Consider the following 22,936-nt stretch of genomic DNA (forward strand, 5'->3'; position numbering starts at 1 on the left):
ATATGGTGAGAGATATGAGTCCAATTTCAATCTTCCACAAATATTCAATTTAGTAGCCCAGCTAATTAAAATAATAGTCCTAAGTTAAACTTTGAAAGAGACCTCCATAAAGAGACCTCCATACTCTTCCCATTTTGTGATCTGCCCTGACTTATAAAATGCCTCTAAAATAAATAAAAATAAACGTGAACCTGAGTCCCTATGAGCCAGATGTATGCCTAATAAATTCCTCCCACTTGCCAAAATAAATAATTAAATAAATAAATGTGAAAAGGAGGGAAAAAAAGAATGCCTCAAATTCCAATCTTCTACATTTTCATGACTTATGCAGCTGTGTGCTCAACCAGGAGATAACTAATTCTCTTTTCTCAGCCCTCCCCCCTTAATTTGACATATGATAAAACCAGTCCCAAACATGTTAAATAATGTGGCCAGAATGTTCTTTCTTTGTAGTAGATACAATACTGAACTCAGTTAACCAGGTTTCTAGTTCTACAATTGCAATGTTTGCAGGTGTTCCACAAATATTTAATGAGATGTTTATATAACTGTACTTCCTTTACTATGAAACACTTTTGCATTTTAATGGAACATTCAAATATCAAAAGATCCAAATTAATGATTATCTAATGTTGACATATATTCACCTTGAAAGGTAGTAGGGAGAAATTTGGAAACAGAGACATTTGGGGAAGCTAAAAATCACAAAACAAATTTCAGTATCCAGTATTTATAGAATAACAAGAGTCAGATTAATCCTCTTACTTTAAAATAGTCTTTAAAAGAATTAAAATAAATGAAACAATAGTTTATACAGAAAATGTAGGACAAGAAATGTAGGAAGAGAAAAACAAGATGAACCTTTCAGTCCCCCACCTCACGGATAAAGACAACTTTCAGGCTACAGTAGAGGGAGGGGAGCAAAAAGAGAACTCAGCAATCTAAGTTGAAGAGGGAGAGACACAGCAATACAAATTATTGAAAAGAGACAGAGAAAGAGAAAGATACACAGAGAGACAGCGACACAGTCAGAGACAAAAATAGAGGACAGAAACTAAAGGAATTTAAAAAGCATAACTGAAACATCAGACAATATTAAATGGATTAACATATAACTAATTGGCACATCATAAAAGATACAAAAGACCCTGGCCTGCCGTGCTGGCCCCATCCCCAGGCAACACTGAGATGATGATTGAGACTGGGCATGGTGGCAGGCCCCTGTAATTCCAGCGCTTGGGAGGCTGAAAACAGGAGGATCACTACGAGTCCAATCTACTAGTGAGACCCTGTAGACCCTGTACTAAATACATAAAAAAGATACAAAAGAATATTGGAAAAAAATACATTTCAAAATATAGCCAAATTAGAGATTTGTTTGTTTTTTGTTTATTTTGTTTTGTTTTGATTTGGGGTATTTTTGTTGCTGTTGTTGTTGTTGTTGTTGTTGTTGTTGTTGGGGCTTTTTGCTGACTCAGTCTTTCTTAAAGGAGGTTCTGGTAAGACATGTGGAGCTAGGAATGGAACCACAGTATCCTGAGACTGACTGCCTTTGCATAAGCAGGCACTTAAACAACTGAGGTAACAGGTAGGCCCCCTCAGGTTTCTCTTTGAAGGTCAGAGAATTGCTGATAAAAGAACTGAGAATGGAGGGAAAAGATGTGATTGAAGTTTATCAGGAAAAAACAGGGGGTCATTCAATGGTTTAGATATTCTTTTTATTCTTTTTCTTTTCCCTCAATCCTTTTTTATTTTTAAAAAATACTTCTTTTGCTTCCCTGGCAAGCGCAAGGGCCTGAGTTCGATCCCTGGTTCCACACACACACAAAAAAAAAAAAAAAAAAAAAAAAAACTTCTTTTGCAATGTGGTGTTCAAAATGGAAATCAATACATGGACCTTAAAATCACACAGGCATCCATCTCTATAAAACATCCAGTAATTTGAATGTTAGTGCTCATTATTCATTGTTTTCATAGTGCTGAATTTTGGTGATCAAACCTGTTCTCTTCACATTGTCTTCTGCTTTTTAAAAATTACATGTGTGCACAGAGAGGGTGCAGATTTCAGGACTGTGCATTTTCAGGCTTGTGATCATAAGGTCAACCCGTGTGATTGTTTCTGTGGCTTTTCAGTTGGCCCTGAAGTTCAAGCTAGTGACTGATTCACTCCTGGACTATAACTTTCAGTGGAAGGTAGAAGTTTTTTAGAGAACCAAACTGTGCAAAAATGACCTTTCCTAACTTGAAGCTTAAAAATCTGAGGGTCTGGACCAACAAGAAGAGGAAGATGAGCTTTGGTGTCCAGATGACAGATGTGGTAAGAGATTGATCAACTCCAAGCGTGGCTTCACTGATGAGAAAGTGGTTTTAAGATTTAAAAAAATCTTGTCAGAAGATCCCAGAAAAGTAAATTTTCACTCAAAATTAATAAAGTTACTCATGCAAATGTATGTACAACAGAACACTGCTCCTTTTGATTTTGTTTCTACTTTTTGGCCTGGGTTATGGGTTTTAAATGGACATGTGTGTACCAGCTTCATTAAAATAAACAATATTTATATAAACTAAAAAAAACAGTACATCAAAGCACTCTATGACAAATTAAAAGCTCAAATTTAAAGAGTTTTTGATATAGAAGACAGCCCTGAGGTTCAGATAAAGGTGTAGAAAACCTATACAATGATATAACCTAACAGAAAACCTTCCAGATCTCCAAAAATTTAAAGATATCTAGGTAAAGGATTTTAGAACCCCAAATAGTTAATTAAGAGCAGAAAAGAATCTTCATATATCATAGAGTAGTTAAACTGCTGAAAAGTATGGAAAAAGAAAAAAATACTGAAAGCTGCAAGAGAAACACCAAGTCACTTATAGAAGCATACCAATCCGTATAACTGCAGACTTCTCTACCTAAACTCCAAGGCCAGAAGGGCCTAAAATGATGTAATTCAAGTTATAAAAGAACACAATTGCCAATCTACATTGTTATACTCAGTAAAGCTATCCTCTAGAACTGGAGAAATAAAGCCCTTCTACAAAAAGCATAAATGAAAGACATTTATGATCTCTAAATCAGCATTGCAGAAGATATATAAAGGAATACTACACACAGAAAAGAAAACTATTACGAAGTAGGAAACAGGGCTGGGGAGATAGCTCAGTGGCATAAGTGCCTTCCTAATAAGCACAAGGCCCTGAGTTCAAAAACAAACAAAAAAAATTAGAAAAGGATCAAACATTAATAAAACAATAAAATGACAAGAATTTTAGCACATCTCTATGCTAGTTGTGGAAAATAGTCTTACTTAGATTGACAGGATGATTAAAAACAAGACTCACATGTTTGCTGGCTGAAAGACATACCTCACCAGAAAGACATGATATGTGAAAGAATGGAAAACAGTATCATCTGCGCTTGGAATCTGAAAGCAATCTGGAGCAGCTATACTCATATGTGGAAAAGCAGACTTCAGGACAAACTTAAAAGACACAAAGAAAACCATTATCTATTGATTATGGGAACAATCCACTAAGATTATATAACATTGGTAAACATATATACCCACAAGGTACCTAAATTTCACAAAACGAACACTACTCCACATTCAGGGACCCATAGGACCCAAAACAATAGTGGGTGACTTCAATATTCCATTCTTACCAACAGATTAATCATTCAGACAAAAGACAACAATCAACATAAGTTAGCTGCACCACAGAATAAAAAGATTTAACAGATAATGACAGATATTCAGTCCAACAACTACAGAATACACTTTTTTTCTGAAACTCATAGAATGTTCTCCAACATAGATCACATTTTAGGTCATAAAACAAGGTATAACAAATTTTCTTAAAAAGGTAATTTGCTACATTTTATCAGATTACAATGGAATGAAACTGGAAATCAACAGCAAAAGACATTAAACAAATACAGACAAATAAAGATTAAGAAATATATTTTTGAATGATCATGGAAGTAAGGGGGAAATTATAAAACATCTATAACTAATGAAAATGGAAACAACATATGAAAATTTCTGGGATAGAGCAAAGGCAGTTTTAAGAGGAAAGTTAATGCTTTTCAGTGTTCATATTTTAAAAAATCAAGCATATTTCAAATAAATAATTTGACTATATGTCTCGAGATCCTAGAAAAACTATAACAAATCAAAACCAAATGTATGGGAAGAGAATAAATCATAAAGATCAGAACTGAAGTTGAAAAATAAAATAATACATAGAATTAATAAAACATAGGTTTAGTTCTTTGATAAAAGAGAAGATACAAATGAATACAATTAGAAATGACAAGGAGATGTCACAACAGACAACACAACTACAAAGTATGATTAAGGACAATTTTTAAAAAGCATATTCAAATGAATTATAAAATGTAGAAGACATAAATTTCTACACACAAAGGATGTACAAAAATTGAATCAGGGAAATGTAAAAACAAAAAAAAACCTAAACAAATGAAAAGCAATGACACTGAATCAGTAATAAAGTTTCCCAATAAAGAAAAGACCACAGCAGACAGTTTCACTGATATTTATTTATTTATTTATACCAGAAATGAAACTCACAACCTTATGCTTTCCAAGCAGGTGCTGCACTGCTGAACCCTAGTCCTACCTCTTCACTGCTGAATTTTACAGGACCTTTAAAGAGGAAATAACACAAATGATACACAAACTATTCCATGAAACAGAAAAGAAAAGGAAAAAAAAGAAAAGAAAAGAACACTTCCAAATTCATTCTGCAAGGCAAATAGCATCCTGATACCAAAAATGGACAAGAACACACAATATACAAACTCACATCAAACACACACACACACGCACACACACACAAAGATAACTATAGAACAATGTGCTTAATGAACATAAATGCAAAATCCTCCAAAGTATTGAAAACCAAATCTGATAACATTAAAGGGATCCATTATGAAATTGGTTTTACTTCAGGAATTCAAGGATGTCATAACATATACAAATCAATAAACAAAACATGGAATCTAGAATAAAAATTACAGGATCATCAAAATTTATACAGAAAATTACTTCAACAAAATTCAATACTCCATTGTCATAAAAGCCTTGAAGAAGCTAGACACTGAAAGATCATTCTTTAGTACAATACAGGCCATATATGACAAATGCAAATTCTACCGAATCAAGGAATACCAGAAATATTTCCTCTAAAATCAGAAAAGAAACAAGAACGTCCACTCTCACCATATCTATTCAACATAGTGCTTGAGAATTTAGCCATGGTATTTAGGCAAGAGAAAGAAATAAAATGGACATAGGCAGGAAAGGAAAAAATCAAATCCTAACTTAGATAGATATGATAATATGAACACATACTTGGAAGACCATAAAGATTCCACCAAAATATTTTCTAGAGCTGATAAATATAGCAAACTAGGAAGATACAAAATCATTAAAAATTAACAGCTATTCTATACACCAATAATGAACTAGGTAGGAAAAAGAATCAGGAAAATAATACCTTGTCTAATGGCTTCAAAAAACACAATATGTAGCAATCAACATAACCAATGAGGTGAAAGAACACTGAAGAAAGAAATGATACTAGAAGAGGTAAAGTCTTCCAATATTCATGAGTCAACATAATTAATATTGTTTAAATGACCACATTACTGAAAGTCATCTACAATTCCATTAAAATTCCACTGCCTAGGGCTGCAGATATGGCTCAGAGATCTGAGCATTGCCTGGCAAGCACAAGGACCCAGCCCTACCCTGGGGCACTGAGTGGGCATGGTGGCACAAACTTGTAATCCTAGTGCTGGGGAGGCTGAGACAAGAGGATCACTATGAGTCTGAGCTACGTAATGAGACCCTGTACCAAATACACAGACACACAGACACACACACACCAAAAAAAAAAAAAAAAAAAAAAAAATCCAATGACTTACTTTACATAACAACAAAACACAAAAATTCCTATGAAAATACAAAAGATCTAGAATAAAGTAATCTTGCTCAAACAAGGGCAACATTGGAGATATCATGATACCAAATCTCAAATTGCTATATACTAAAAAGGCAGAGTCACAGAACTTTTATACTATTAGAATGAAGACAGACAAATAGATTAATGGAAAATAAGAGGACACAAAAAAATGAACCCAACTACATCCATCTGATTCCTGGCAAAAGGAAGCAACAAACAACAACAACAAAATAAACTGTGCTGGAAAAAGTAGACATACATATGTACAAGACTGAAACTAATTCCTAAAATACAATTTAAAAAGGGGGTCTAGAGAGATAGTTCAGTTGAATTAGTGCTTGCCTTGCATGCACAAGGGCCTGAGTTCAATCTTGGCTCTGCAAAGAAAAAAAAAGAAACTAATTCCTATCTCTCACCCTAAACAAAAAATCAATTCAAACTAGATCAAAGAACAAAATGTAAAATCTGAAACTTTTAAACTGTTGGAAGAAAACATATAAAACTTTAAATCATAGGTACAGGCAAAGACCTCCTGAATACAACGCAAACTGCATATAAAATAATCACAAGAATCTAAAAAGTTCTGAAAAAGAAAACAGCCAACAGAGTGAAGAAAAAGCCTACACCATAGGAGGAAAATCTTTGCCAGCTACTCATCCACTACAGAAGTAATATCTATAATATAAAAAGAACTCTAAAAATTTAATGATAAAAAAGCAAATATCCCAAATAATAAACTCACAAAATGATTTCTAGAGGCACTTCTCAAAAGAAGTAGTATAAATGAACAACAGCATATAAAAAATATGTTCCACATCTGTAACAATTAGGGAAATTCAAATCAAATTAAATTGAGATTTCATCACACCTGAGTCAGAATGGATATAATCAAGAATACAAAAACAGGATTCCAACATGACTGATTACAGAAGAAAATATGTTAATGAAGCTTTGAGGAGCTATCAGAAAATACAGATACTTTTAATAGGGGAGGCAAACATATCCAGATAACAGAAAATTAAATTGAAAGGTGAATACCCTAGATTTAAATATCTGAGTAGTTGAAAAGGGAACAACTGGTCCACAGTTCCCCCTACATTCTATCCAGATAAAAGGCCATCTTGAGAGCAATTGAAACAGCCTAAGGGAAGGCAGAGACCAGAACCCTGAACTGGGCTCTGTAAATACTCTCCTTTCCACCTGCAAGAAGAAACGCAGTGTGAGAGTTATCTGCAGCTAAAGCCCCAAAGACCAAAGAAGCCACAGACCACAACCAGAGAAAGGAAGAGACAGCAACACAAACAAGCAATCTCCTCCTCTCATCATTCTCCCAAACACTAGGGAATAATATGCCTGTGATGTCCTGTCCATTGTCTACTTCCCAGCATCAGCAAGTGAAGCTTCCCACACAAGACTAAGAGAAGCTGGACATCCCAAAACTGAAAAGATCTGAAGCAACATGAAATCCTGCACATAGCCCACTGTCCTGTATGTGCAAAGGAAACCATCTACCTAGGGACTATGCCAAATTCTACAGATTAAAAAGCAAAGCTTTTGAAGCAACAATCAGGGATAGATAAAAGTCTCAGGGAAAATGAACAAAAAGTTGCCTGGGACAGAGGACTTCCAGTGATATACTGGGCAGAAGATCCCAGGAAGTAAACTGCAGATATGATCATGGTATCTGCCCTAAAGTGAAGAAAGCAGAGGTAGTAAGTCGCTGTCAGAAAAGGGAGAACCAGAACTTGTATAAACTACACCACACACCTTTTACCAAAATTAATTGAGGTCGCTGGATCTTGGGGTAGACACAATCAATTGCCCACATCTAAAGTAGTACTTGGAAGCAAGAGGCAGATCCAGAGAGATTCACAACTCCTATGCAGATAGAAAAGCAGTTCATACAAGAGAATAATACTGGCTGCCAGCTATCAAATTATGAACACAGTGTGAAAAAAGCTGTGTTTGACTCTGGCTCTATGGTAGAGGCTGCATAGGACTGTTTTGGTTTTCTTGCTTGTTTTTCTGTTCTAGATTTTTTTTTTTGATGCCCCCTCCTTGGTTCTTGTTACATTTTTAATATTTTTATTTTACTTTTTAAATGTTTTCCTTTACTCTCCCCTCTTTTGGTCTTCTTCCCTTTCTGCTCTCCCTATTCTTTTTTCCTTACTCTTTGTCATATTTTCTATCTCCTTGTCTTCCCTCTTTTTCTGCACCTTTTATGAAATCATGGTTCCTATAGATGTATAAAATAATGATACAGAATAATTACTGACCACTGATTTAACTTCAGGGGCTCAATTCATGGCCATTTCAGGATGATGCTTAACCGAACTGTGCTAGAGATACCATCACCCCCAAAACAACTACATATATATTAACCGTTAATATAACTTCATATATATTAATAATTGACCACATATATATTAAGATTTGGATGACCGCACAACTTCACTTAGCCTGTAATTATACTTTCCTACCTCTGCATCCCTCCTTCTGCCTTCACAAAACACTCATAAATATCCCCAAAATGCAAGCCCTTAACTCCAGCTATAAATATAACTCTAAACCAGAGTAACCTCCTATTTTTTACCCACTGACATGTATCTTTTCTCTTCTTACTTTCTTGGCTCCTGTCGTCATTTGGGGTTCTTACAAGTGAAACAATATAATACAGGACACATTTTATAGTAGTATTTTATAATAAATCACCCGAGAACCATATACAAGAAGTGCAATAAATCTGTCCACATACATAAGCACTAAAGACTCCAGCTGAGGGCCTAGATCCTAATATCTTGCATGAGTCCAGCTGAAAACCTAGAGCTCAAAACAATACCTCCCACCAGTCCAACTGGAGGCCTAGAGCCCACAACAAAGTCTCATATAGGTCCACTTCACAGAACTGTGCTGAAAGACCCAAAAGTCAGTGGTGGAAGCTAGGAAATCTATGCCAGCTGGATGAAGGATCTGTGCTAGCAAGCTGAAGGACATGAACTGGAGCCACAAAGCAACACACAAGGTAAGCATCAGAGCTCCCCCAAAAGCACCACAGCCATACTCAGCGACAGTGTGGTCCCAAGCTCCTCCAGCAATGAAGAAAGCCAAGTTCCCATCAGGAATGCCAATGTGACAAGCTTCTCGAAGAGGCTGAGCAATACACCATCTTCCCCACCAGAACCAGGAAATGATGCTCAAGATGAGGACCAAAGCTCCTCCAAAGTTCATGTGGAAAGCCAGCATGAGAAGGTCCTGCAGCAGAACAGCCCAAGAGAATGAGGTTCTCCTGACAGCATCACTAACAACATTCTGGCAGCTGCTCCTATTCTGCCTTTTATGCTGCTGGCAACAGTTCTCATGTGGGCCTCCCACACCCACCACCATGCTACCTTAATTCAGCTGGGTGTAATAAAGCTGACCACCAGTTAGAAATTCACTAAAGCTCTTTACTTCCCCTTTTCCTCTTTCACTATACTCATTCCTTCACTCCTTCTTTCATATCCTAGCCTAACTGCTAATAGCAGTAGAGTAAGAAAACCTGATAAAAGGATAAAATTATCAAATCAAATGTAAATGTTTACAACTAACATATAGTTGAAATTTGGATGCTGTTAATAACGGTAGGAACCCTCCTTACAATACAATGACTGACTTCAACAAAAATAAACTGAATGGGCTGAAGCGACAGACAATATCTTTTAACAAATAAAGCCAAAATCACATCACCGAAAAACAAAACCTTATTAAACAGATACTCATATCAACAACAAACTCTTTTTGCTCTATTTGAAATCAACCTTCAGAACAAAAAATAATACATACAAACACACACACAAAAAAAAAACAGGAAAACCAAAGTGCCCCCAAAGACTGTCAGCTCTTCCAGAAGAAATCCAAGAAGCAATGAAGGAGAAGGAATCAAATACCAGACAGCTGAGCTGTATCAAAGGGGAAGCCAAAAGCTCAGTTACTTCAACGATGATACAACCATATAGAAGAATTAAAAAATAACCAGTAAAAAGGAGAGACAAGGCAGCACCCTTGAGAACTCTCCACTCCTCCTAACCAGCCCAAAGCTCAGGTGACTAGAGTGAGTGGGAGTGTTCCCGCACTGCCCTGTGATGGCTGGACCTCCCCGGATCCAGCCAGGGACAGCACCATGAGTGAGACCTTCCTCTACGTTCTTGGGACCCTTCTTGCCCCACTCTCGGGCACCCTCCACCCCTCACATCCAGCCCAAGCTCAGGCCCAGGGAGTGTATGGGAGAGTTCCCATCATCCCTGAGCCCCCTGGACACTTCCAGACACAGCCCAGGCCTGGCATACAGGCCTGGGGTGAAACTCTGCAGCTGAAGTCACTGCCGAGTGTCTAGAGGCCAGAAGCACCCAACTAATCCAGGAGCAGAACATTTCGCCAGAAGGGCACAGCAGGTTTACTTCCAAAGACTGCAGCAGGAAGGAGCAGAACACAGCAGCCAGACCCAAGACAGGAACAACTGAATGAACTCAATCTTAGGAGATCTGCACCCGAATTTCAGTAGGAGCTAAGGTTATAATGGCACCAAAGCTCACTACCAAAGATCAGAGGACAGTGCTAAACAAAATGACAAAGAAGAAGCAAAACACAATCTCAGGCCTGGGGCTCAGCAAGAACAAGTGCAGAGGATACTAGCACAGAAGAAATTGAGAATCACACAGCTGAAATGTCTGAATTAATAGTATCTGAAGTAAAGAAACAACTGCAGAATGGTATAGAGCAACTCAGATCAGAAATAACCTGTGAAATAAAAAAAAAGAAATCTCTGAATTAAGAGCATCTGAAGTAAAGATCAAATACAGAAACATATAGAAGAAATTAGATCAGAAACATTCTCTGTAGTAAAAGAATAAATAACTGCTTAAGAAGACATGGATAAAAAAAAATAGAGGAGATTAGAAAAACGACAGATTCCTTGAATGAGCAATACAGGAAAGAAATAGATCACGTGAAGCACAGTCAAAGAGATATAGAGGAACTTAAATTCTCAATCACAAGCTTGAAAAACCATTGAGTGAAAGTGAAGACAGAGTTTCAAATCTTGAAGGCACCATCATAGCTAGTGAAAAGGTAAGAAAAGACTAGGATAGAGAGAAAAATATTTCATCACCTGCAAGATGATACAAAGATGAACAACATGAGACTAATAGGCATCAATGATATGAAAAAAATGTACAGAGAAGTAATAGCAGAAAACTTCACAAATATGAGGAAACAATCCACATTCAGGTAACATAATCATACAGAACTCCAAATAACTTCAAACATTCAACTTTTCTGAAGAAAAGCATTATGCTGATATGAAAATCAGGAAAAGACCCAACTAAAAAAGACAACTACAAGACAATATCCCTTATGAACATAGATGTAAAATGCCTCAATTAAATCCTAGCAAATAGAATACAACAAATCATGAAGGAGATAATACACCATGACCACATTGGATTCATGTCAGAAATCCAGAACAACAACAATATACTGAAATCCACTAGAGAAAAGTAACAGACCACATTTAAAAGAAAAGCCATCAGAATCACAGCAGACATCTCTTTACAAATCATGAAGGCTAAAAGTGTGGAGCAGAGAACTTAAAGTCCTTTATGAAAACACATTCCAGCCCAAGCTACTATACCCTGCAAAACTCTCTTTCAAGTTTGATGGACAAGTGAAAAACATCCACGACAAAAAAAGAAAGAAAGAATTTCATGATGTCAAAGCCAACCCTACACAAAAGACTAAAAGATGTTCTGGACAGGGGTCCTGCCCCTTAGCTCAGTTTCTTTAAGTTCAACAAAGCAGTCAAGCTCAGGTTGCTGTGGTTAGATCCCCACAACTCAAGTCAGCCAAACCTGACCTGAAGGCATTCAGAGCAAAAAAATAAAAGATGTTCTGGACAGGGATGAAAATGATCAGAACTCCATGAACAAGAACAGAAGGAACCCACTAAATATTGAAAACAAACACAAAAGGAAAGAGAATAAACAAAAGCAGGTAAATAACATGCTGATTATAAGTAAATACATCCCAATTATAACCATTAATGTAAATAGACTCAATTCACCAATTAAAAGAAACAGATTGGCAGAGTGGATTAGGAAACAAAATCCAACACTCTGCTGCTGTATACAAGAAACACACTTAGAGATCCAGTCCTAGCCCAGGTGAGTGTGTGGGAGAGCTTCCGGCTACCCTGCGCAGGCTGGACTTAGTTGTCGAAGCACAGCAACAGTATGGGTGAGAGCCTCTTCCACCCCCTTGGGACAACCCCATCACTCGGAAGCACCTCCCCCCAACCCGCCCTCCCAGTAGGAATTTCTGCAACATTCCTGGAACCCCCAGATCCAGTCCTAGCCCAGGCCACAGAAGTGTGTGGGAGAGCTTCCCTCTACCCTGCACCAGCAGGACCTGCCGGTCCAAACCCAGGTGCAACATGGGTGAGACCCTCTTTTACCACCTTGGGACACCCACCACAACTCTGCAACACACCCCCACCCCACCGGCCCAGTGAGAATTTCTGCCCCATTCTAGGGACTCCCAGATCCAGTCCTAGCCCAGGCACCAGTGAGCATGTGGGACAGCTTCCTGCTACCCTGTGCCAGTGACCTACCAGTACAAGCCCAAGCACAGTGTAGGTGAGACCATCTTGCACCCCCTTGAAACCCCACCACCACCACTCCACAGGACCCCCATCCCAACCCTGCCTGCCGAGTGAGAATTTCTACCACGTTCTAGGGACCCAAAGATCCAGTCCTAGACCAGGTCTAATGAGTGTGTGGGAGAGCTTCCTCTCCCCCCTACTCCAACTTGTCCCCTCCAGACTAAGCTCAGGCCTGGCATACAGGTCTGGGATGAAACCCTGCAACTACAATCCCTACAGAGAGTAGAGGACAGAACCACCCAACTCCAGGAGCAGATCATCTTTCCAGAGGGGCACAACAGATTCAGCCCCAAGGACAGCAGCAGGAAGGAACTAAGCACAGCAGCCAGACCCAAGCCAGGAACAGCTGGATAAATCCAAACTTTGTAGATCTGCCCCTGAACTTCAGTACGTACAAAGGTTATAACTGCACCAAAGCTCTACAAAAAAGGTCAGAATGCAGTGCTACACAACATGACAACGAGAAGGAACAAAATGCAATCTCAGAACCCAAGCCCACCCATAACAAGTGCAGAGGACACTAACACAAAACAAATCAGGAATCACACAGCTGAAATCAATGAATCAACGGCTTCTGAAATAAAGAAACAGCTGCAGAAAGGTATAGAGGAACTCAGATTGGAAATGAAAAAAGAAATCCCTGAATTAATAACATCTTCAGTAAAGAATCAAATGAAGAAACATGTGGAGGAAACCCAATGCCCACCCAGAACAAGTGCAGAGGACACTAGCTCACCTCAAATATATGAATTAATAGTGTCGATAGTAAATAAGGAACAGCAGAAAGTTATAGAGGAACTCAGAGCTGAATTCTTTTCTCCTAGCTCAGCTAAAATGCATGAATTAATAGTATCTAGAGTAAATAAGCAATAGCAGAAAGCTATAGAGGAACTCAGAGTGGAATTTTCCAAAACAAAAAAAGAATTCTCAGGACTCACAGCATCTGAAGTAAAGAATCAACTATAGAAACATAGGGAAGAAACCCAATCTGAAAAAAACACTGCAGTAAAAGAATTAATAACTGCTTCTAAAGAAGACATTGATAAAAAAAAATAGAGATTAGAAAAATGACGGATTCCTTAAATGAGCAACACAGGAAGAAATAGATCGCATGAAACAGAGTCAAAGAGATAGAGAGGAACTTCAAATCTCAATCACAAGCTTACAAAACCGTTTAAGTGAAAGTGAAGACAGAGTTTCAGATCTTAAAGATGCTGGTGCAGCTAGTGAAAAGGTAACACAGGATCTCTTAAAAACAACTAGGATGCAGGAAAAAATAATTCATCACCTGCAAGGCGATACAAAGATGAACAACGTGAAACAAATAGGCATCAATGAGAAAGAAGGAGTAAATACAAATGACATTTTAAAAAATATGGGCAGAAGTAATAGCAGAAAACTTCCCAAATATGGGGAAACAATCTGACATTCAGGTAACCGAAGCACACAGAACACCAAATAACCTCAACGAATTAAAAACATACAGAGACATATAATAGTCAAGATCCCAGAAATTCAGCACAAGAATAATACACTGAAAGCCGCTAGAGAAAAGAAGCAGATCACATCCAAAGGAAAACCCATCAGAATTATGGCTGACTTCTCTTCACAAACCATGCAGGCAAGAAGAGCATGGAGCAGAGTACTTCAAGTCCTCTATGAAAACAAACTCCAGCCTAGACTACTATACCCTGCAAAACTTTCTTTCGAGATTGATGGAGAAGTGAAATACTTCCATGACAAAGAACAACTAAAGACTTTCCTGATGACAAAGCCAACCCTACACAGGCTACTGAAAGATGTTCTAGAGAGGGACCAAAATGATCAGAATTCCACAAATGAGATCAGAAGGAACCAACTAAATAGGGCAAACAATTAAACACAGGAAAAAAAGGAGTAAAAGACAACAGGTAAATAACATGTCAATCATAAGTCAATACATGTCAATTATAACCATCAATGTAAATGCACTCAATTTAAAAATTAAGAGAAATAGACTGGCACAGTGGATTAGGAAACAAAATCCAACAATATGCTGTATACAAGAAACACACTTAACTAATAAAGACATTTATAGGCTGAAAGTCAAAGGATGGAACACAATATTACACAGCTCTGCTCTTCAGAAAAAAGCAACAATAGTAATCCTATTCAGACAGTCTCAACTGCAAACCAAGAATGATCAAGTGAAACAAACGAGGCCACTATATACTGGTTAGGGGAAAAATTCAAGAGGAAGAGGTAAGACTCATAAATATGTACGCACCAAACATGGGAGCACCCAACTATATAAAGCAAATCTTAATGGACATGAAAAATCTAATATCTAATACCACAATCTTAACAGGAGACCTTAACACCCACTTATCCCAAAAAGATAGGTCACCCAGACAAAAACTTAGCAAAGAAATAACAGAACTGAATCAGAGCTTGAAACAAATGGACTTGGAGGACATATACATAGTATTCCACCCAAACACAGCTGAATACACATTTTTCTCGGCAGCACATGGTCATTTTCTAAAATAGACTACATACTGGTCCATAGGTCATGCTTAAGTATATGAAACAAAACAGAAATTATCCCATGCATATTATCTGACCACAGTGCAATGAGACTGGAAATAAATGACAAAAGAAACCAGAAAAAAAAAACCCTAAATACATGGAAATTAAACAGCACCCTACTTAGCAACCAATGGGTCACAGATGAACTTAAACAAGAAATTGAACAATATCTACAATTCAATGAAAATTCAAGTACAACTTATAGGAATTTATGTGATATGATGAAAGCAGTTCTCAGAGGGAAATTTATAGCTGTGAACTCATACATTGGGAAAACAGAACAGGAATAAATAAACACCTGAATGTTGTACTTTCAACACCTAGAAAAGGAAGAGCAAATCAAACCCAAAGCTCAAAGACAGGAAGAAATCATACAAATTAGAGTAGAAATTAATTCAATTGAGACGAAGAACACAGTTCAAAGAATTAACGAATCAAAATGCTGGTTCTTTGAAAGATTGAATAAAATTGATAAGTACCTAGCTAACCTCATCAAAAAGAGGAAAAAAATCCAAATACAAGCAATAAGGAATGAAAAGGATGTAATTGCCACAGACACAGTGGAAATTCAGAAGACTGTCAAGGGCTACTTTGAGAGCATTTACTCTGAAACACTGAAGAAATGGACAGATTACTAGAAAGGTACAAATTACCAAAACTGAATCAAGAAGATATAATAACTCTCCATAACCCAATAATAGCCAATGAAATAAAAAATCTACCAACAAACATAAGTCCAGGTCCGGATGGATTTACAGCTGAATTCTACAGGAAATTTACAGAAGATGTAGCCTCTATACTCCTCAAACTCCTCAATGAAATTGAAAAGGAAGCAATTCGCCAAAATCATTCCTGTAGGAAAGTATTATACTGAAACCAAAACCAGGGAAAGACGCAACACTCATTCATGTTCAAAGTCCCACAGAAAATTGGAATAGATGGCCTCTACTTCAATCTGATGAAAGCCATCTATGACAACCCAATGGCTAACATAATTCTAAATGGGGAAAAACTGAAATCATTCACTCTTATATCTGCTGCAAGATAAAGATGACCTCTGTCACCACTCCTATTCAATATAGTTCTGGAATCATTAGCTAGAGCCAATAGAAAACAGAGACAAATAAAAGGAATAAGAATAGGTAACGAAGAAGTTAAATTATCATTGTTTGCAGATGACATGACACTTTACTTGGAAGACCCAAAAAACTCTACCAAGAAGCTACTAGAATTGATACACAAATTCAGTATCATACCAGGGTACAAAGTCAATACCCAAAAGTCAATAGCATTGCTCCTCATAGATAACAAACACACTGAGAGGGAAATTACCTTTTACAATAGCACAGTGGAAAATAAAAAACTTGGAATTCATCTAACTAAGGAAGTCAAAGATCTTTTCAAGGAAAATTACACTTCTCTGAAAAAAGAGATCATGTAGGATTTCACAAGATGGAAAAATATTCCCTGCTCCTGGATAGGAAGAACCAACATTGTAAAGATGGCCATACTCTCAAAATTGCTGTACAGATTTCATGCAGTCCCTACCAAACTACCACCAACATACCTCACAGACGTAAAGAAATCATTCCTAAAATTTACGTGGAACCAGAAAAGACCTAGAATAGCAAAAGCAATCTTGGGCAACAAAGACAAAGCAGGAGGCATTACAATTCCTGACTTGAAATTATACTACAAAGCTACTTTAATAAAATCAACCTGGTACTGGCAACAATATAGATCTGAGGATCAATGGAGTAAATTAGAAGACGCAGAAGCCTGTATGACCACACTCAGCCACCTGATCTTTGACAAAGGGGCCAAACACACTTAGTGGAAGAAAGATAACCTCTTTAACAAAAGGTGCCTGAAAAACTAGCTCTCTACATGCCAAAAACCAAAACTTTACCCAAGTCTATCACCTTACACTGAGCTAAAGTCAAAATGAATTAAAGATCTAAACATTAAAACAGAAACACTAAATCTCCTGGAAGAGAAAGTAGGATGAACTCTTGAAGACCTAGGAGTATGCAAAGAGTTCATGTCAAAAATCAAATTGCATGAGTAACACTTGAAATAATTAACAACTGGGATCTCCTCTTATTGAGAAGTTTTTGCACATCAAAAGAAATTATAAACAAAGTGAAAAGACAACACACAAACTGGGGAAAAATCTGAACTAATAAGCACTCAAAGGTCTGCTGTCTAGAATTTATAAACAACAAAATCGCATTAGGTCCCCTAAATTTAAAGACCCAATCCAGAAATGGGCACCCACTTCTCAGAGGATGAAATTAAAGAAGCGAGTACATTTAAAAAATGCTCCATATCACTAGCCATCCATGAAATGTAAATTAAAACAACAATGACATACCATCTGACCCCAGAAAGAATGGCTATCATAAAGAAATAACTCAACAACAAATGTTGGAGAGGATGTGGGTAAAAACGAACCCTTCTCCACTGCTAGTGGGAATGTAGACTGGTATAACCATTATGGAAATCAGTGTGGAGAATGCTTAGAATACTAGGACTGGAAATACTATTCAAACCAGCTATCCCCCTAATGGGATTCTTCCAAAGGAACTGAAAACGTCATATCATAGTGATATACGTGTACATATGTTTATAGCAGCACAATTTGTGATAGCAAAATCTTGGAAACAACAAAGACGCCCATCACCTGAGGAATGGATCAAAAAGATGTGGTATTTTTATGCAATGGAGTACTGTTCAGCTATAAAGAATGTTAAACTCGAAGCCTTTATATATAAGTGGATGCCACTTGAAGATATACTCATAAGTGAAATAAACCAGACCCACATGTGTAAATATCATATAGTCTCCCTATAAAAACTCAAAGGAAGAAATAAAAATAGAAAGGTATAACACAATTAAAAGGAAAGTAAGAACTTGAGATTAGACTACGAAAAGAGGGCAAGGAGAAAAGCTAGGAAATATGACAGGGGCGAAGTCATACATTTAAATGCACAAGATGGGTATGACAATGATCCTAAGACTCTTCAGTGGATTTTTGAAACTAGCAGTTAATTGTTAACATTCTCAAACTGACTAACTATATATGCTGATACCTGTGAACTGAGCAACTGAACTGAAATGCAATGTGTAATGGTAGGGTCATGGTTGGAACGCCTGTCATTCTGGTCTTCTAATTACATACTGTTTGTCATGACATACCAATTACTGCCACACTGCCTCTCAAGAAAATGTTTGGGTTTTTTTTTGTGTGTGTTTTTTTAAGAAAAATAAAAAAGGAAATAAATGAAAACAAGAGACAAAAAAAAAAAGTCACAGGACTGTCCTGCTACAAGGCTGTACATGGTTAGATTTCAAATTTCTGTGTCAAAAATATGTAAATGCTTATTCTTATTTTTTAAATATTTTTTCTCCTTTTAATCTTTTTTCTTCATATTCTGGAGGGACTCCAACTTTAACATATCAATACTTGACGGAAAATACCTGTTCAATGTTATGTCTAAGATGTTTGATATCCAGACAGTGAAGTTAAGCTCAACTGCCTATGTTGTAGGGTAATAATAATAAGCCTCTCTCCTGGAGGATTAACAACCTAAGTTTGCAGACCAAAAATTAGAGTAAAGAAGGGGTGAAAGACAACCAACATTTTGGCCCTATCCCTCAAGGTCAGTGAAGACTCAGGACATAGGAGAACCTGTACTATAACATCATGTAACTCAGATGCGTCCCACATTTTCTGACCAAGCAAATTATGGGGCCACAGAGGAAAATGAACAATGAAGTAGTGTGTGCCTAAGGAGAGTCCCATGGAAAGAAAATATTCTCTCAGGCTTTGCACAGAAAGCAAATTGGTAAAGCAATGGCTGTGACTCATCCACATAGCTGACACTGATAAAGTATGTACAAACTGCAGTATAGGGTTTCAGGGTAATTCCTGAGGGGATTTGACTGACCTTATCAGATACAAAAGTTACATTTCTTGTTATATATGTCTTGCTCTTTCTTGGTCTTAACCATCCAGCAGAAAAGTATGAAAATTAAGTATAAAAAGTAGAGCCATATTAATATGCTGAGCTGTAAAAGGCTCAAGTCAACAACTTCTGACACTGTCTGTCTTATGGAAAACCCACTACTATTATGGCCTACTGGGCTACATTGGGATATTTTGCTGAATTCCTGCACCTACAGTACTTAAATGACAGTGGAATGCCCTTCTCTGACAAAACTAACCAAAAAAGTGGAAATGAATGACCATTTTGTATCGGTATACTCAAAATAGTTAGGATAGATATACAGCTCCATTCTCTTAACTCAATGAATAGAGAGGTTTATTCTAATAGTGTTTGAGACAGGATATCAGGTATGCATCTTGTACAATGAATAAGCACTAAGACAACAATATGCAATGTAGTGCTAGTAATCAGTTTTGAAACTGTCTCATTGCTATTTGTTTCTCAATAAAATTATTTAAAAAACAGAAAAGATAATGTTATGGGAAAGAAAAAAGGAGAGTTAAATAAAAATTAGAAGAATTGGCCAAAATATTTAATTTAAAATTAAAGTTTTTGTTTCAAAGCCAAAATATAATATGCAGTGCTATGGGACCTTCCCTCCTCTTTTTGGTCCAGTACACTGAGATTTCCTTTATTCACAAAAGCCAGTATATTTCAACATTTAGTGACAAAATTGCTTTCAAAAAATTAATTGATTATGATGTGAAAAACAAAAAAAATGTTGCTTGTGATTTCTCTAAAGGTAAATAAAACGCTCTCTGATAGGCTGCTAGGAATTGTATTAGAAACAGTCCTTATTCTCACAGGCTACCATCATCTAGGGATGTCTAAGCTTTTCTCAGATTTAGGAATAGCACAGTGTCATCTTGTCTTTGGTTTCAGTCTTATTTGGCCTCATTTCTTGCAGCACCTGGGTGTTTATTGCCACTTAAGTGGATTGCTACAACAGTGGAACAATAGACTGATGCAAGGTGATGAAGTTTAACAGTAGAGGAGGAATCGTGCCCTGAGTCTTAACTCTCTGCCTTTTGTTCTGAATGTCATATTGTAGGGCATGCATTTTTTTGGCCCCTTTACCTCTTCAAATACCAGGCAGTAAGGATGGAACCCCTCTGCAAAGACACATCTATCTTAAATACTTAGTTACAGGCCTTAACACAGACCATAAGGCATGAATCATCCACAGGCACTGAATAAGATAACCATCATTTAGCTACACAGGTAATTCCTATATTTAAGGGGTTAAAGATGGTCTTTGTTGTATCTTAATATTAGATTGATTTTTAAATGATATTTTCTGTTATGCTAACACTAGACAAAAATCAACTGTTTATTTACAAAATATTACCTCAAACCATTTAATTTTATGGTGTGATTAATTCCAGGGCATTTGAACCAAAGTGCATTCCTTTTATATGTTCCTGGTTGTACTACAGAAGGCCAGGGATTTTTACAATTTGGTTACAAGGCACTAAGCCACTTTTAAACTTGATGGGTGGTTTGAAGTCATGTTAAATGACTCCACTAGAATGTTATAAAACACTTTAGGCATCAGTAGCATTGGGCCATATTGGAATCTTAAAAGTGTGAATTATTTTAAAGAGAGCATGCATTTTTGTAATTTTTTTCATCAAGACTATTTCTGGTAAGCAGAAGACTTTTTTAAAAACTGATCTGGTTCACAGAGGTTTTAATATTGCCCAACATTATGCTATAGTAGCATTTTTTAAAAGTACCTGTGAACTCTTTTGTTTCTTAGGGGCTCATACATCTTTCTGCTATGGACATATTTAAAATTAATATAATTATACTCAGCTCAACTGCTACAGTTATGTCTAGGCAGTGGCTTGGGTTTTTATCAAGCAACAACTTAGACATGTGACTGTAATACGATGCAACTGTATATAGTGAAAATGGTTGGATGTGTACTGTGTATATATGTATGTAAACATTTCTGTGAGACGCTGCTGTCAACACTTAACATGAAAAATGTTCTAGTGGATTTTAATCCTAGTGGTCAGTTCTATGATACTCTATGTATTATACAACTTATGACAGAAGTAAGACTGTTTAGTGAATATTTGCTAAATTTTATTGTGGCTAGAGATAATTTCAGAATAAAAATTTAGTGTCCTCTCTTAAAAAAGTTAAAAATTAAATTAAATTAAAAATTTTGAAATTTAGAATTTAAAACTGAAAAAATGTTAAAATAAAAAAAGGCCATGAAAAGTGAAAAGTTAAACTGGGGTGCCCAAACCCATGCAGAACTGAACCAGACACACTGACATGAGTAAAGCAGGTTTACTGGAAGCATACATGGGGGCTGTCTTGCAGACCAAGACAGCACTGGACAAAGGGGGACAAGAGACTTTATAGGATCTTTCTGGGAGGGTGACTGCAGGCTGGAACAGCCAGGTTGCAGGGACATCATGTGTCTTCTTTGTGGTTTAATTTTGTTTAGATCAAACACAAGCAAGCTGAGACCAACATGTGTCAAGGGGAAGTGAGCCAAGACCAGAGTACAATACAGGGCAGGGTTGGGATTGGAGTTGGTGAAGGTTACCTAGAAACCAAGAGAGGGAATGTTTGGAGTAAGGTGCCCAGGAAACTTTGAATCCTAACCTATCAAAAAGATGCCAAACACAAATCCTGAACATAAAACAAAAAAATTGTACTGAATACAGTATATGTAAAGGAGAAGTGACCGATGGGAGTAAAGTGTCACACACCAAAGACAGATCAGAAGAGTGACACAAGATACTCAGAAATACCTTCAAAACACCACTAGAGCAAGACAAATTGATCCAACATTCAGAAGAGTAACCTAGGCTGACTGGAGTTATAGAAAACTTAGAGGGCAGCAAACATGGATTTTAAAAATTCTGTTTAAAAAAATAGCAGAAAATGGAAGTTGAATAGAGGGTAGGGAAATGAAAAAACAATGAACTTACATCATGTAACAGATACAAATTCCCTACAATGAATGTGATTATTATGTATACCTAAAATGTACCAATAAACTTAATTTATAAAAAGAAAAATAGCACAAAAAATTCCCAGAATAGGGAAGAACTCATACAGGAAAGTAAGACATACTGATCTTCAAATAATTATGATCAGAGAGGATCCCCATGAACATCATAGGCAAAATCTCAAATCCAAAATAGCAAAAATGTTTCAAAACCTGCAAGAAAAAAAATATTCAACATACACAAATATATTGTACAAGACTATCTTTCCTAATTGATGGAGAAATTAGGCCATTCTATAACAAATAACACATGAAGAAATCCATGAAGACCAAACCAATACTTCAAACACTTCTTAAGGATATCCCAGACAGAGACAAGAAAACCAAAAATACCAAAAAGAAGAGTATAATGAATAAAGCATGGAATCTTTAAACAAAAATAAAAAATAAAGGAATCAAAGACAAAATATACATATAGGAATCAATGAAAGGGCCAGCCAAATAGCTCAGCAGATTAAAGCTCTGCAAGCAGGTGAAGGGGCCAGGGGTTCAATCCCGGGGCCTGCTGTGCTGGCCCCACCCCAGGGTATGCTGAGACAGCAATTGAGACTGGGCATGGTGGTGCACGCCTGTCATCCCAGCTCTTGGGAGGCTGTAAATAGGTGGATCACTACAAGTCTGATCTAGTAGTGAAACCCTGAACACCCT

At 36.9% G+C, this 22,936-nt stretch overlaps 1 protein-coding gene and 1 pseudogene across 1 annotated transcript in view; one reads left to right on the top strand and one right to left on the bottom strand.

Moving 5' to 3' along the window:
* Hpse2 (heparanase 2 (inactive)) overlaps positions 1-22,936 on the bottom strand; it is a 905,948-nt gene that overhangs the window by 813,795 nt on the left and 69,217 nt on the right. The gene's annotated exons all lie outside the window — the stretch shown is intronic.
* LOC105741292 overlaps positions 2,228-22,936 on the top strand; it is a 56,498-nt pseudogene continuing 35,789 nt past the window's right edge.

The sequence above is a fragment of the Octodon degus genome, unplaced genomic scaffold (assembly GCF_000260255.1).
Source record: "Octodon degus isolate 3935 unplaced genomic scaffold, OctDeg1.0 scaffold00010, whole genome shotgun sequence".
NCBI lineage: Eukaryota > Metazoa > Chordata > Mammalia > Rodentia > Octodontidae > Octodon > Octodon degus.